General features: G+C 46.4%; 1 protein-coding gene across 2 annotated transcripts in view; it reads left to right on the top strand.

Annotated features, from left to right (window-relative positions):
• HS3ST4 (heparan sulfate-glucosamine 3-sulfotransferase 4) overlaps positions 1-17,704 on the top strand; it is a 345,196-nt gene that overhangs the window by 310,830 nt on the left and 16,662 nt on the right. The window lies entirely within an intron of this gene.

Here is a 17,704-nt window from a genome sequence, read left to right as displayed (position 1 = left end):
CTGGGTTTTGAACCCAGACCCCATTCTCACTTGTGATGTGAACTTGTGCAAGTTACCTAACCTCTCTGTACTGTAGTTTCATCATTTGTAAATAATGCATTGGTAGACATGACGAATGCACAGCCACTATTTCCTGTTCTTCCTCCTGGCACCCTCCAAGTGCCCTTGAAGTTAGGCGTGATCACGTGGCTTGCTTGGACCAGTGCGAAACAGCACATGCCACTTCTGCACAGAGGACTTGAAGAGGTGAACGCGGTTCTCCATCCGCTCCTTCCTTGCAGCAACCGACCTGGGGCTTCATGTTAAAATAGTAGCTTCGTTCGATGGTGGGGTGTCTGTCACCCCGGGGTCCTATGTGCCGACTTCACGGAGCAAACCGCCCCCATCCCTTCACTTGTAGCCAATTGTACTGCGCATGTTATATGAACAACAAATAAACCCGGGCTATTTTAAGACACTGAGATGGGGGGCTGGTGGTTGCTACGGCATAACTTCACCTGCTAACACAGGCATCTGCCGTAGGGGTTTATTGTAAAGGCTGGATGTGGAAAGCCTTTATATAGTGCCTGGCACAAAGAAAATGCTCAAGAAATAGAAGCCATTATTAATGATATTCAAGGCCAAGGTGAAATGTCATCGATTCAAGGATGCTCTCCCTTGCCTGCTTCTGTTCGCTTGTCTGACATAATTACAGCTGCTCCTCCTTTGCCCTCTGACAGCACATCCCCTGTACCTCTGCAGCACGTGGAATTACGGCAGTGTATTTCTTAGTCTCTCTCTCATGCCAGCTCTTAGAGTCTCCAACCCTCTAATGATGCTGTGATTTCTTTCATTTCTTCCCCAGCTGTAAGCACAGTGCATGGCACTAGAATGAGTGTTGGGAAAAATGTATTCAAATGAGGGAACTACATTAATGTGAATATTTCTGTAGCTGTTTCAGCTAATCTGAGCATCATAGATTTTGCCCTCCTTCCAACGTTTATTTTCTTCTACTCATTAATTCCATCAAATCTGTCTTAAGCACTTCAAAATTCCAGTGCTATCCAGACCAGGAGTTGGCAAACTTTTTCTGGAAAAGGGCTGGGTAGTAAATATTTTAGACTTTGCAGAGCATAAGGTCTCTGCCACCCTTCTCAGCTCTGCTTTTGTGAAGTGGAACTGGCCATAGACGATACTTAAGTGGATGGATATTGCTTTGTTCCAATAAAACTGTATTTACGAAAGCAAGCGAGGGACCAGATTTAGCCTGTGGCCAGTGCTTCGCGAATCTCTGGATCTAGACAGACAGGGGCTTACATTCTTATATTCTAGAGCAGAGAAGATAAAAAAATAAACCAGTAGCGAGTTAAATAAAGGCAATAATTTCACATGTGACAAAGTGCCCCTGGATAAGAAAAAACAATCACTTCATGGTTGCTGGGGGGAGGAGGCTAGAGAGCTAACTTTATTTGGACTGTGAAATCAGGATGGCCTTTTTGAGGGAGATAACATATGAAATGAGCTTGAAGCAGTGAGATCTGGGGAGGAGAGAATCGCAAGGAAATACAGAATCACAGAGGAGTGACAAGTGCAAAGGTCCTGTGGCAGGAATGGGCATAGTAAGTTGAGGACTAGCAAGAGGACTAGTACCCTAGTGAGATGGCTTCCCTGCCAAATTTGAACTTTGCCCAGATGGTCTAATTTCCCTTGGCTTAGCTTTATTCCTCTGTTCCTGGCCGGGTCCCCACGAGCTAGCTTCTATAACATCTGTCCCTTCTGAGCATTTCCTTTCTTCAGATGTCAGTGAGTCATTTTTACACCTCCCCTTCAGCCCTGCTTATCCAAACTAAACAGACTTAATTTTTTTAATCCCTCCCTGTTATTTCAGTGCCTCCAGCCGGGGGCTATATATGGAGATTTTAGGAAATTTGTCTTTCTCAAGCCACCAGAGCCCTTCAGAAATAGCCTTTCTGCCAGAACTCACTTTCCCTGGTCCTTCTTCCTTTTGTTCTTCTTTCTGAAGTCAAGTCTCAAACCTCACACCCCAGCGAAAGTCCCATTTCTTTTTCCCACAAGGTTATGGACATTGAAATATGAAATACTCCCAGGTCTGAGCAGTGATCATGCTGCCATCACTTTGTGGTCTCCTAAGATCCTGCTTTTGCCGAGCAAAGGGTTGATTGGAGTTTGCTGTACTTCCCTCTGTTCTTTATAAAGCCCTTGAGTCCTGGCTGCTAACACCTCGGTGATGCTCCCTGCAGACCCTGCATCTGAACGCAGCTCTCCTCCTTTCAGTGACTCGTCCAGTGGGACACAGCTCCTCGCCTTCCTGATATGACTCTTGGATGGAAAGTCATGTCTCTACTGGCGTCTCTCTCATCCAACATCCTGGAGACTTTCTGGAGGCAGTTCAGAGGGGTGAAACGAGGCTAGGCTTTAGATCCGAAAAAAGTTAGATCAAGTCCTCACTCCTCCCTAGCAGTTCTGTAATTTGGGGCAATTAGTTCTCCCCTTTCTGGAAACCTCTGTGCTCTGATCTCTAACATGGGGACCGTATCAATAAATACCATCTCATAGGGTCGCATGAAGCCTAAGTAACATTCACTGATTCATTCAACAAATACTTACTTGTGGGTGTAGGACATACCGGGCCCTGTGTAGGAATCCAGAGACTCAAGAGTGTTATAAATTATTGGTGACAATACGGGCAGAGCCACTGCCTTTATGAGGCTTACCCTCTGGGCAGAAATAATGATGATAATATCCTGCCACTTCTTGGCTATTGTTTTAACCATACCTTGTGCTAGCCCGTGAATGATCTCAGTCAGTCCTTACGAACTATGTATATATCAGCCCTAAATTTAGACATCAGACAACGGATGAAATTTGAAAAATATGGAAAAATAAAAAACGTTATGGCACTTGCCCAAGGTCAACAGATAATAGGAACCCAGCTAGGAGCTGAGTCTTCGGTGGATCAATTTGTCTCTAAAACCGGTGCCCTTCACCAGTAAGATACACGCTCAATGAGTGTAGAAAGAATGGTGGAATTCCTGGGTGCTGTAATTGATGGCTTCGTGCAGGTGAAGAGGATAGTTTATTTTGCTTAAAATCTTGGAAGACATAGTTTGAATATTCAGCACTGTTTTTGTTTTAGTTGGTCTTGCTTTTCCAGGGTAGGGGCAGAATTTTTTTTTAATTCTTATATTGAAGTCTAGTTGATTTACAATGTTAGTGGCAGGTGTACAGCAAAGTGATTCAGTTATACATAGACATACATATATATTTTTTCTTTTCAGATTCTTTCCCTTGTATGTTATTATAAGAAATCGAAAATAGTTCCCTGTGCTCTACAGTAGGTGGGGCAGAATCTTTTAAGTGATTCTTATAATGATTGTTTAGAGTGTTTAATTCATGTTCCATATACTTTTTTTTAAAGAAATTCCTGTATACCATATACTAAATAATCCCTAGGGCACCTTAGATCATATTTTTAAAACATTTTTATTGATTTATAGTCATTTTACAGTGTTGTGTCAAATTCCAGTGTAGAGCACAATTTTTCAGTTATACACGAACATGCATATATTCATTGTCATATTGTTTTTTTTTGCTGTGAGCTACCACAAGATCTTGTATATGTTTCCCTGTGCTATACAGTATAATCTTGTTTATCTATGCTACATTTTGAAATCCCAGTCTAGATCATATATTATATATTAACCGTAAAGACATTTATTAAAATTCTACTGGGTATTGTGGAGGCGTCTAAAACCACATAAAGATTTTTCGTCTTATCCTCCAAAAAGCACACTTTATGGATCTATTTAAAGACAAATGAATACTTTAGTAGGGGTTTGTAAAACAAGAAGGGGAGAGACGAATTCTGCTTGGAGGGATCCAGAAAATCTCAGGAAGGGGGTGATGCTTGGCTTGGGTTTCAAAGAACACGTGGGAAGCTTCTAGCCACGGGCACAGCTATCATTGGTTGAACTCTTAGTTGACAGCTGTGACCTCCCAGTTCTTCCCAACCTCAGGAGGTCCACTTTGCAGCAGAGAGCAGATCTCACAGAGGGTTTATGTGTGAGTCAAGTTAGGAATAGGGACCCATCCGCCTCTCCTCTGTGGCCTCTGTCTCATCCATCTCCTCTCTCCTCTGTGTTTCTGCTTCCCCTCAGCTGAGACCTGGTTCTTTGAGCCAGCCTTACCTATGTTTGGTTACTGGAGGACCTGAACCCCGGCATTGACTGATGGAAACCTGAATGGCACGTCACAGCAGACAGGGAGTTAGGTGGAGTTGAAAGGGCAGCTGATTTAAAGTCAGGCCAGCGCAGATTCAAACCTCATCTTTGCCAATCACAAGCTTTGCCACCCCAGACACGTCAGCTCATTGCTCTGGTCCCCAGTGGTCCCATCTGTCAAATGGGTTTATAAAACGAACTGGTCTTGAGCATCAAATGGAATTTATCTGGGATGTGCCTGGAATGCTGACTCTTCCAGTTTTCCCAGTGCCTGTTTCCTCACATCACTCAGGGCCTCTGCTGAGGTGTCAGCTCCTCCTTTCTCTACTTGTGGTAACACCCTCCCTCTCTAGCCCCTTTGTTTTATTTTCCTTCACAGTCTTTTTAGTTACAAGACAGTGCATCACATGTTTATTTGCTTATGTTGTGTGACGAACCCACTAGACTGTCAGCACCACGAGGGTAAGGGATTGCGTCTGTTTTTCCAAGCACCTAGAATAGTGCCTGGCTCTTAGCAGGTGGACCAGAAGTACTTGCCGAATGAACACGATGCAGAAAACCCTTGACCTTTAGCAAATGTCAATTCCTTCCTTCCCTTCTCTCTCTCTACCAACTAATCTCCAATTGCATCTTTCATAAGTGCACAGTTAGGTCTTTTCTCTATGTTTTCTAGTAACCTGACCGCAGTTCGGTTGGGTCTCTGGCATCTACACATATTGGCCCAAATGCAGAGCCGGGATGCGACTGCCTTCTTCTCCTTCTCCTCCACCCCCTGCTGTCATTGTTAAGCAAACAATTTCTTCCTCCAGACTTACCTCAATTGTGCAGGGATTTTTTTCCCCCAAGGCTTTAATGTAGAACGTGCTGATTAATTGTTCTTCAAATGCTTCAAGGGTTCCAGTTTCCACATTTGTTTATTTTGTGACACCTGGAAGAGCCAGGATAATTACAAGTGTGCTGGCACCCCTCTCACAAGCCCCGCTTGGGGCTGGAGGGCATGTAACTCCACCATTCAAGTCAGGGGCAGGTGTGATGCCGGCCATGCCGAGTGGGCACCTCCGAACGGCTCAGATCTATTGACTCAATGAATAGGATTTCAATCTCCTTGACTTGGTTCAAGCAAGCCGCACGCTGCCTTAGAAAGAACATAATGAACCACCTTCTCGCTGGGGGCCCTTTCTTTCCCATTAAGGGACAGGCTGGTACTAGAATTGGGATTCAGCCAAACCAAGGCTTCCTAAGGGAACAAAGGAACACCTGTCCTTCTGCTGAGCCAACCCCAAACCCAGGACCTGCCTGCACCTCTGGGTCCCTCCCTCCTCTGACATCAAAGCCATCAGCAGGCGCGCTGGTTTAAACCCTGAAAGAATTCAAATCTCTGCGTTCCTCACTATCTCTGCCACCCTGGGCCAAGCTGATGACATCTCTTGCTTGGATTAGTGGCCCCGGCCATCCCCAGTTCAATCCATTCCACATGGGTCCTGCCTCCACCCCAGCCATTTTCCCCAAAATGATCCAAAGTGATGACTTAAAAATACAAAAGGGAACCCTCCTACACTGCTGGTGGAAATGCAGTTTGGTGCAGTCACTGTGGAAAACAGTATGGAGATTCCTCAAAAGACTAGGAATAGACTTACCATATGACCCAGGAATCCCGCTCCTGGGCATATATCTAGAAGGAACCCTACTTCAGAAAGACACCTGCACCCCAATGTTCATAGCAGCACTATTTACAATAGCTGAGACATGGAAACAGCCTAAATATCCATCAACAGATGACTGGATAAAGAAGATGTGGTATATTTATACAATGGAATACTATTCAGCCATAAAAATGACAACATAATGCCATTTGCAGCAACATGGATGTCCCTGGAGAATGTCATTCTAAGTGAAGTAAGCCAGAAAGAGAAAGAAAAATACCATATGAGATCACTCATATGTGGAATCTTAAAAAAAAAGAAAAAAATGAACATAAATACAAAACAGAAACAGACTCATAGACATAGAATACAAACTTGTGGTTGCCAAGGAGGGGGGGAGGTGGGAAGGAATAGACTGGGAGTTCAAAATTTGTAGATACTGACAGGCATATGCAGAATAGATAAACAAGCTTATACTGTATAGCACAGGGAAATGTATACAAGATCTTGTGGTAGCTCACAGCGGAAAAAACAATGTGACAATGAATATATGTATGTTCATGTATAACTGAAAAATTGTGCCCTACACTGGAATTTGACACAACGTTGTAAAATGACTGTAACTCAAAAAAAAATTTTTAAAACACACAAAATGATTTGGATTATACCTCTCATATCCACCACTGCTTGAAACCCTGGAAGACTTTCCCATTTCTCTTCCGATAAGGATAAAATCCTTCATGAGCACGGCCTGCTCCGAGGGCCTGAGAGATTCCGCACTGCCCTCTCTGCCCAGCCACCCCGACTGGCTCTCCCCACTCCGCCTGCCAGGCTCCCTCCAGCCACAGCAGATGTGGAACACAAGCGCCTCTCCTCAACTCAGTGCTCATCCTTCAGCTCTCAGCTCAGCTGCACCTCGTCTTCATGGAAGCCTTTCCTGTCCACCTGGCTCAGTCAATCCCTCAATTACAGGCTTTTCCAGTTCCCCAGGCTTCATCTCTGCAGCCCTTGTCACTATTACAGTTTACCATTTATTTAATTATTGGCTGTTATGTCTGTCTCGCTCATCAGACTTACAGCTCGGAAAGGCAGGACCATATCCATTTTTGCTCATATTTGGCCCCATTGCCTACCATCAGGGGAGAGCCCTAACCCTCCAGAGGACAGCAGGGGGTAACCCTGAGGGTTGATGTAGAGACTTCATGGATCAGAGTGCGACTGTTCATGACTCACAGCCCAGCAAACTGGGAGCATCAAGATGGCACGCCAGTTCTTGCTCCTGAGTCCCTTGGGGAACGTCATAGCGCAAGTAAATACTGCCCTGCTTTTCTGCCCCCAAGGAACTCAGGGCCTTGGGCCCAGCACCAAAAGAAGCAAGGATTACCGAGGCTGTCCCCTCCCCTGGGATGGAGCGGTACTTGGTACCCACCATGGCTGCCTTGACCCCCTAAGTGGTGACCAGCTGTGGAAACAGCTCAGTGTCCGAGCAGCACCAGCTCGGTCTTGTTTTTTTTGGCGCACTTAGCAAGTACGTGCAGGGTCACCAGGGGCCAAGGCGGGCTGCCTTTCCCAGGACCTAGTGCAGTTTTCAGCACCAGCTCAGTGTTGACGAGCGATGTCCCCACCAGGTGAGCAGACCTTCCTTGGGGTGGCGGTGCACAGCACCTGTCATTGGGTAGGTGCTTAGCACGTGATGCCTGTCACTCAGAGCAGTTTTGTTTAGGGGATGAGTGTTTGGCTTCAAGCCAGAGGGCTGGAGTTCCATTTCCAAATCTGCCCTTTGCTAGCTGTGTGACCTTGAGCAAAGTACCTACCCTCTCTGTATCACACCCTCTGCATCAGTTGTGATGATCACTGACGGCATCGGGGTATGCTGTGGTATAACTAATATAATGTGCTATCATGTAAGTGGTGGTAGTGACGGTAATGGTAGCAGCAGGAACAGTAACATCTATCCCACCAGGTTAGGGTGAGGATAACATGAGTCAAGCCATGGGAAGTACTTCGTGTGGTTTCTGGCACATAGCAAATGCTAAATAAAAGTTAGCTAATAAGCTGAAAGTTAGTGGCGGCTCTTGGCTTTGCTGGCAGTTGGTTGGCTGTGGTGGTGCTGGGTTGTGGTGGCGGCTGGTTGAATACAGAGGCATTTGGTTGGTGGGTCGGTTGTGTTGGAAGTTGGTTGTGACGTCTGATTAGCTGTGATGGTCTTTGATTAACTACGGTTGTGGTTGGTGGATTGTCTACAATCTCGTCGAGTTGGTTGTGGCAGATGAGAGGGTTGGTTGAGAAAGTGAGCAGCTCTGGTGATGGCTGGTTTTGTGTGGAGATGTTTGGTTGGTCGTCATGACTGATTGGCTGTAATGGTGCGTGGTTAGTGGTGGTGGTGGTGGTGGATCACGGTGTTGATGGCTGGTACTGGTTGTCGGGTTGTCATAGTTGTGTTGATCGGTTGGCGGTGGTAGTGGCTGGCTGCTTGTGGAGTGAGTGGGAGGCGGATGAGCTCACGTGACTCGAATTTCAGGTGCGGGTCCCCCAAACACGTCCGTGTCAGTTACACTCAAGGACTGAACGGGGGAGGAGCTTGCAGTGTGTGGCTGTCGTCGCAAACCAGCCCCTGCGGTTAGGAGCTTCGGATCAGATGGTAAATCACGGCTGGGTTTTTCAGGTGTGCCACGCCTCCTCCAATCCGAAATCACACAGGCCTCTCATTTTCTGTTTCAGCTGCTCTGGAGAAAGACTGCCTTTCTGTTTGGGGTCTCCACAAGGATCCCCAATATTAAGTTTTCCTTGGGCCACGTAGGTTATATTTGGACCATCCAAAACAGACCCTGCAAAGCCCGCCCACTCCACCTGGCCATTTTCTTGTGCCGCATCACACGCAAACCAACAGCAGAAGCCTAATTGTCTCTGAATGAAAGTCTGCCCGGAGGACCCGTCTCCTCTTGTTTGCTGCCTGCCTGGAGAGTTGCTCCAGGGTTCCTGCAGGGGCTTTGTGTGTGTGTGTGTGTGTGTGTGTGTGTGTGTGTGTGTGTGTGTGTGTGTGTGTGTGTGTGTGTGTGTGTGTGTGTTTGTGTCTGTCCATCCACACATGCATGTACAAGCCTAGCAGCAGTTTTTCTTTTTTTTTTTTAAATTTTTTATTGAAGCGTACCTGATTTACAGTGTTAGTTTCAGGTGTACAGCAAAGTGATTTCAGTTATACACATACATACATATATATTTTTTTCTTTTCAGATTCTTTTCCATTATATGTTATTACAAGAAACTGAATATATAGTTCCCTGTGCTCTACAATAGGTCCTTGTTGTTTGTCTATTACATATATAGTAACGTGTATCTGTTAATCCCCAACGCCTAATTTATCCCTCCCTTCCCTTTCCTCTTTGATAACCACAGTTTGTTTTCTATGTCCATGAGTCTATTTTTGGTTTGTAAATGAAATTTGTATCTTTTTTTGGGGGGGGGATTCCACAAAAAAGTTATATCATGAATTTGTCTTTCTGTCTTTCTCTGTCTGACTTACTTCACTTAATATGATCATCTCCAGGTCTATCCATATTGCTTCAAATGGCATTATTTCATTATTTTTATGGCTGAGTAATATTCCATATATCTATCTATCTATACACACACACACACACACACACACACACACACACACACACACCCCACATCTTCTTTATCCAGTCATCTGTTGATGGACATTTAGGCTGTTTCCATGTCTTGGCTATTATAAATAGTGCTGCTATGAACATTGTGGGTGTGTGTGTCCTTTTGGATTATAGTTTTCCGTGGATATATGCCTAAGAGTGGGATTGCTGGATCATACAGTGAGTCCATTTTTAATTTTTTAAGGAACTTCCATCTTGCCCCCCATAGTGGCTGCACCAATTCACATTCCCGTCAGCAGGGTAGGAGGGTTGCAGGAGGTTTTCTGAGCAGGTGTAGCTTGGTGGGCCATCCCCACGGTTCCTCCTGGAAGGCCTTTAACCAGACCCCTTAACACCTCCCAGAGAAGGTGCCTCTGAGGAAGCAACCTGAGGATCCCTAGAAATCAGAACGGGACCATCTGCATCTCCAGATGGTGAAGGGGGACTTCTTCAAGCTAAGAGGTGGAAGGGCGGCTCCCAGCCTGGGGCAGCTGAGAGCAGAGCAGCGGACGACCTGACAGCCCCAGTAGAGGGTGTACCCGGCCTGACTTCTGCTGTCTGTTGTCAAGTCTGGGGGAGGAGGAGGGCTTGATGCAGGAGCCAGAAAGGTTAGGGTGGGTTTGTGAAAAGGGACAGCAAGCCAATTGTCACCATGGAGAGTGTCTGAAGAGCAGACAGGAAGACAAGGACACTTGAAGGAAAGAGGCAAGGGTTCTCACACAGGCTGAGTGCTTCCTTCATGCAAGGAACTGGTCCGCTGGCCTTGACACACGTGGTCGTATTAATCCCACAAGCAGCGTGTTTCAGGAGCAAGCAGACCCTGGATCTGCCCTGTGCAAGCGGTGTCCCTTGAGGCTGGTTGTTTTTGTCTCTTGTAGCTTTAATTTCCACATGCACAAAATTAGAATGATGATACCAGGCGATGGTACAGCACACGCGGGCTTTTGAGCCACTGAGTTTAGTTTGGGTCCTGGAGCCCCAGATGTTGGACTGTGCAACTTTGAGCAAGTCGCTTAACCTCTCTGTGCTTCAGTTTCTCCTGCAGACAAACAGCACTACCTACCCGACAGGACCCTGAGAAAATTCGTAGAAAACTGTTGGCCAGGTACCAGGCTCATTGTAAACAATCCATCTTCACTCTCATCATTATTCTTAGTAATTCTAATTTCATAATCCTGTTAATAAGCCTCACATGAAATTATTCATATGAAGGTACAGGCTCATTGTAGTCACTTAATGTCAGTCCCCTCTTTTCCTTTCCCCTAAATTTCACAAGTCTCCTCTAGATAGTGTTACCGAAAAGGAAACTGGGACTCAGATTAGTTGAGAAACTTTCCCAAGATCACACAGCTGGAACGTGGAAAGAGCAGGACTGGCGTGGAGTCCACACAGTGCCAGGGTTCTACTCGAACGGAAGAGTTCCGTGAGTCACATGAAACCTCCCAGCCATTGGACGTTTATGGTCCTTTCATCCATCCTGGAGGAGTCATTCATCATGGAGCGTGTCCAGATTGGCCAGGATTCCCCGAGGTACACAGGCTACCAGGCACTGGGGATGATTGTATATAAGGCGCTTGGGTCCTACCTCGACAGTGGTCCCTTTCTTTCACTCTGCAGAGGAACCTGGAGAGGACGCACTTGATTCCTCCAGGAATACAATTGTCCTCAAGAGCCAATGAGTGAGACCCAAAGAGCAGAACCCGTAAAAACTACTAGACTCGTAAAGGGGACCTGAGGCTCCTGCACTGCCGCATGGCAGCCCCTCCCCATGGAGACCCTCAGGGAGACCCCAGATTTGCACCACCATCTAGAGGGCACGCAGTCATCAGTAGTCAGAAGGGATTTTAATGGGCGGCGCTGAGCCTCCAAGCAACAACAAAGAAAACTGGGACCGCTGAGTTATAGGAAGGGGTGGCATGACTCCAGAAAAGAGCTGGCACTTCCCTGTGAGCCTGGGTCCCCTCACCCGGGCCCTGAGCACGCGTCAAGGAACTTGTAAGGAGCCTGCATTGGGCAGATGAGGTCACAGAATGGCACTTCAGTTTACTAGGCTCGCTTCTGAAGTGAGCCGGTGAGGCTCATTCAACACGTGGCGTCAACATTACCTCTGGGAATTCCTTACATCACCCATGGAGCCCAGTCCGTGAGATTTTATTATACAGCCCTGTAAAGTTTTTCTTAGGCACACTAATGTTTGAGAACCACTTAGCTAGACTAAGAAAGAAGCAAAAACAATGTCTATATGCTGATGTCTGGGCATTTAAGTCATTCTGCCTTCTACATAATTAACCAACCCCCAGTAGAGAAGAGAAATGGATGGAAAATTACGAAGTGGGTTATTTTTTTTTCCACTTGCAATGTTAACCTTGATCTATGGCAATATTAAGGCTCTATAACTTTAATACATGTTACAGGTGTGTTGGTTGGTGGATTAATCAACAGATACATTGAAAACATCTCGCTTAGGACCCGGCACATAAGAGATAGTCAGTGAATGCTTACTGGATATAAATCATAGCTGACAGGATCCACCTATGTGCTGTTTTTTTTTAAGTAGCAGAGGAGAACCTGGCCACCTGCTCCCTGCCTTTCCAAGGTGGTATTTGTTACTGAGGTCCATCTTTCGTGTCTGTGGGCATTGGTTTCTTGACAGCTTAGATATACCATGATGACCAGCCTTTGTTCCACCTCTGCTGCTGGGGATGCTTGTGCAGAGGGAAGGAGGGTGCCACTAAGCCACATATATAGACACAAAGGATGTGTGGATGATGATGGATGGATACCCGGGTGGACGTATGGAAAGACGGGTTGGTGAGTAGAGCTCTCCTACAGAATGGTTCGGTAACTCAGCCCAAGTGTAGCGTCTGGGATGTGGCAGAGCTAGAATTTGAACCCAGGTGGTCAAACCTGAAGGACAAATCTGGGATGAACGGGGATGAGCCAACATTGCTCCCACAGTCAACGGGGCAATCAGAGGAAGGAAATCCAACCTGAGCTCCACGTCTGTCCTCTTCTTGAGAGGTTTATTCACATGTCTTTATTCATCCATTCAACAGATGGCCACTGAGAGCCAGTTATAAGCCAGAGGCCAAAGAACAGAGGATTCAGCAGAGCAGACAAAAATCCCTGCCCTCCTGGAACTTACATTCCCGGGGGGAGGCAGACAGTAAATAAATAAACAAAAATGAGAATCAGTGGTGTTAAGATTTAGGAAGAAAGATGTAGGGGTGATCCTATCTCTTTCAGTAGAGAAGAGAAGGGGTTCCCTGAGAAGGAGAAAGGACAGAAACTAGGGAGGGGACAAGTGGCCATCTTGGGGAAGGACGTCCCCATCTGTTACATCATCTTCTCAGAACAGTGCTGCCTGTGGGACATGATCCTTCCCAGTGTTAGGTGTGAAAAGCTGTGATGACCTAGTGTTGGGTACTTGCCGCCAGGTCGCAGAGGGGCCTGGGTACCCTCAGCCACCAATGCTCTGGTTGGAGGGGAGCCTCTCAAATCCTCCAGATCCATGCCCGTGAGCCCTTGCCTTCTCCGTTCCTTCTCCACTCCCCAGGTTGTCGAAGATGACTTGCCCTAGATTTGGGGGCCAGCAGGGCTCATCATGGTGTGCCTGAGTCACTCATGTGCACCCTCCTTACACCTGTTCCCCATCCATGGTGCAACGACACAATAATGAGAAAACTTTTCCACTCTGATTTATGAAAATCAGTCCCCTTGCATTATTTTCAAGCCTCATAAATCTCTGCACCCCCAGCAAACTGGAATCATCAGTATCGGCTGAAAAAAAAAAAAGTATTCCAACCGCCACCTGGCAACATGGAGAGCCGTGTTCTCCTCATAACTCCTGCACTAGTGCTTTCATTATCATCACAGTATCTCGTGCAAGCCTCTTAATCGTCTTAATCGTCTTATGTGGTAGTTAAGGAAGCTGTCATTTCCCCCATTTTGCAGATGGGGCGGTGGGAGCTCCCTTGCTCAGGCAGGCGGGGAGGGCTGGGCCTCGCAGTCTCCCAGCTCTGCAAATGGCCTCACCATCTGCCCCAGTTGCCAAACCTGAAACCTGGGAGTGGTCCTGGCTGTCACCGTGTCCCTCACTGCCTGTATCCAGCCTGTCAGCAGACCTGTTTACTCCAACATGTGTCTCCAACCTCGTCACTCCTCCCCATCTCCTCCTCAATGTCCCCCCATCCCAGCAGGCTTGCCATCTTTCTCCTTCAATAGTCTCCTCATTTCCATTCTCAAATTCCCCCACATCTCTCATCCATTCCCCCCAACTAGAGCTTGAGTGGGATTTTCAAAATTGACTCACTTCAAGTCATCCTGATACAGGAAAAAAATGTGGGGCGAGAGGATGGCTGTGTCCCAGGTCTCTGCTGAGTCCCTGGGATGCGCCCCACCAAGTGAGGGTCCTTGGCTTCGCACAGGAAAGAATTCAAGAGCGAGCCACAATCAAGTAAAAGAAAATTTATTCAGAGAGATGCGCACTCCACGGACAGAGTGCAGGCCATTTCATGAGGCCAGAGGGGCCATGAGGCGTGGGGGTGGGTGTTTAGTTTAAAGCAAATACACACCCCATAGACAAAATGCGGTCCGTCTCACTCTGAAGGAAGAGTGGCCATGAGGTGGGGGGGGTTGTTAGTTTTTATGAGCTCGGTATCTTCATATGCTAACAAGTGGGAGGGTCATTCCAGCTACGTTGGGGAAGGGGCTGGGATTCCCAGGAATTGGGCCACCACCCACTTTTTGACCTTTTATGGTCAACCTTGAAACTGTCATGGTGCCTGTGGGAGTGACATTTACCATGTTCATATATTACAATGAGCGTATAATGAAGCTCGAGATCCACTGGAAGTCAAATCTCCCACCGTCTTGGTCCTCAAGGTCAGCTGGGAGTTGAATCTCCTGCCATCTTGGTGCTAATGGCTGTGTCATTCCTTGGATGGCTGTGCCCTGCCCTATTCCTTCCTGTCTCAGTCCTTTTACCTAAAGGGCTTTCTAATGAAATCCGAACTGCTGGGCCCTATCTGGACTGTGCCCTCCTCTCCAGACTCTTATCATAACCCTCTCCCTTGCGGGTTATACTGGGGCCAGATGGCTACTTTTTATTTCCTTGATTCGGGGACCAAACACATGCCAAACCATATATCTAGAACACGGTTGCCTCTAGCTTTTTGGGGGGTTAGCCTTCTCTTCACTCACATCTCAGCCTAAATGTCTGTCACCTCTGCAGGCAGATTTCCTGACCATCTCCTTCGTTAAAATGTATAACTTCTCAGTCCTCTACTCTGTGATGTGTTTGTGTGTGTTCATGGTCTGTCACACATGCTCCCTGTCACCCCAGGTTCCATGGGGGCAGAAAAGTGTGTGTTTCATCTCAGTGCCCAGGACCTGGGCAGTGCTCAGTAAACACTTGCAGAATAAATGAATGAGTTTAAACACACGGGTGAAATGAAAAACATTACATTGGTTACCTATATTAATAATCAGTATGTTCCTCTCTCTTCTTTTCCATAGGATTCCTGGTTAATTTTCCTGTTGCTTTTTGCATTTATATGCACAGTATTGAAGATCCTTAAGCAGTGGTTCTTGAACAGACACATGGATGGATGGATGGATGCTTGGATGCATGGAAGGATGGATATATGCCTTTTACTTTGTGATCTCAGATTTTTGTTTGGTTTTGTTTTTTCTTTCATCACCAAATAACCAAGCTCTCTTCTTTTTGTGAGTGCTGCCCCACCCCTTTTTCCTTTCTGCGATATTGTCTCCTTTTAAAATCTGCCTCAGGGTTGGATTCTCTTATCTACCAGAGATCCTTCAGGAAGGTCCTAGCACAATAAAGGGGCTTGTTTTCCAAAAGTACTACCCATCCTTGGGTGTCAGTTCCCTTCTTCCTAGAAGATGAGAAAAAACAGTTGTGTGATACAAAAGCGTATCCCACCTGCAAGGACTCTTAATTTACAGGCAATGGTTCAACAGAGGTGGGTAGGGTCAATGTAACAATTCTGAAACTGGCCCCTGGCGCCTGAAACCCTAAAGTCATGCAGAAACCCAGTAAGACCCCTTGGCTCAGTCGCTGCAAGGATTTTTCTTAACAAGAAGGTCTCCAAGGTATTTGGCATCATCCTCATCCTCATCCTCATCCAGGATCCCTGAGTTCTTGCTGTTACCTTCCTGCTGGGACGTTTGTCATTAATCCTCCAAGTTTTGAATTCTCCGTGTTGCTTCGGGGAAAAGCCTCTGGGTTTCTTGTCAGTCGCTCCGCCATTCCTCTCGCTTGCCTTCTCCCCTGCTGTTACCGTTTTCCTCCGATCCATTTGCTCACCCGGTAACAAATCAAGCCAAGAAAAATACCATTCCTTGCAACAGCTGTCCCTTGGGCGGCGTGAGGCTCATTATACCATTCAAGATCTGGTACAGATCTGAGACAGAACAAATACATTCCACCTCCATCCAGCAATCGCCGTGCGTTACGTCTACCTGCCACCCCTGTTGTATAATGTTCGGTGATTTACTCTCTCTGGGTTTTTGCTCATTTGCTCGTGTTTTTTCATACGAGGTGTCAGATTCTGCCTGTTTCGGTTTGAGCAGGCTAATACAGTAGTTTATTTTTCACTCCCAGAAATAGCCAAGGGGTTGCAGATTATTGGGCAAGAGGAGAAAAGGTTTCCTCCGCTCAGTGATTCAGGATAGAGGCTGATAGAGGCTCTGACATTGTAAACATGTCGCTTCTGAGACGACTCTGGATGTGAACATCCATCCACTAGGCAGAGAAGGAAAGAAGATGGAGTGGGAAGTTTTTATGGGGCAGCCCTGCCAAGCAATGCAATCACTTAATGACCGTATTCTTTAAAATCCAGTACCCTCGACGGTTTCACATCCATTTGTGTATCCTATTCTTTTTTATCCCTGGAAACCCAATTTTAAAGAAACCCAATTTTTTAATCAGTGTCACTAAAAACTACTTAAAGTGTTCCAAAGTAGATAAAAGACGGTGCCCACAGCAATACAGAGAAAGCCCGCCTTTCACAAAGTATGCAAATTTGATAAATACACATATATACACATACACACAAACACACACCACAAATACAGAGCTAAATCGGGACGCTTTTAAACATATTGTTTAGATCTTAATGTGTCATATGTGTGGTTTAAAAAAAAAACAACAAAAAACATCGGACCAGCTTTAGAACTCCTCAAAGAAAGTGTGAGTTTTAGGACCTGACCGCTAGTTGGGTTGCTCATTAGGAGATGCTGGTTTTGATAAACTGGCTTTGGTTAAGGCACCTGCAGATCTCAGCGTTAGCTTGTTTGAAAGTGTCCTTTCCTCCAGTGCTACTAACCAGTCATCCTGTCTGAGGATGTCAGGGACCAGACTGTCCTCCTGGAAGTTGGAGAATGCATCCCACTCTCTACTGTGCCTCTAGGTTTGATGCTGTTTGTGATCGACGTGGTTGAGAAAGGACAATAGGCCAGTAAGGGGAAGTCACCTTAGACTCACCCTTCTGACTCTAGGAAGTAACCAAAACATGACCGTTCTGTGCTGGTAGCACTCGTTAAAGGACCGGCAGCTCCCTTTGTTCGGAGGCTCTCTCCATCAGGGCTCAAAGAGCGCCCCCCAACTCAGCTCTCAGACATTTTCTCTGTGTTTACCCACTCTCTTTATGAGCTTAGCCGCTTTCAAGGCTTCAAATACGTCCGTATACTGACTTTCAATTTACAGCGCTCGGTCCAGACCTATTAGCTCCCAACTTGGGGATGCAGCTGCCTCCTCGTCATTCCACTCGGGTATCTAAGAAGCGCCTCGAAACTCACGTGCCCATTTCCTTGGCAAAATGGGTAAAATCATAGACCTTGTTTTCCAGAATTGGAAATTAAGGAATTTGTTGTGGAAATCACCAAACAGATGTGCATCATCAAGCAAATGTAATAGACGCTGAATCATAATTAACCCTCTTCCTCTTGCTTGTTTGAATATAAAATGGTAGCACTGACGCGGTGAAGGGGCTGCCTTATTGGAATCCTGACAGTTGGGTGACCTTGGACAAGTCATTGAACTGCTCCGTGCCTCAGTTTCCCTGTCTGTAAAATAGGGACAAAAGTAACTTTCACCCCAGAGGTTTGCTGTCAGGGTTAAAGGGGCTTCATCTTGTAAAGCACTCGGAACCTATAGTAACATCTCAAC

Source organism: Camelus ferus, chromosome 18 (assembly GCF_009834535.1).
Source record: "Camelus ferus isolate YT-003-E chromosome 18, BCGSAC_Cfer_1.0, whole genome shotgun sequence".
Taxonomy (NCBI): Eukaryota; Metazoa; Chordata; class Mammalia; order Artiodactyla; family Camelidae; genus Camelus; species Camelus ferus.
The sequence above is the reverse complement of the archived record's forward strand: the minus strand, read 5'-3'. Positions and strand labels throughout refer to the sequence as shown.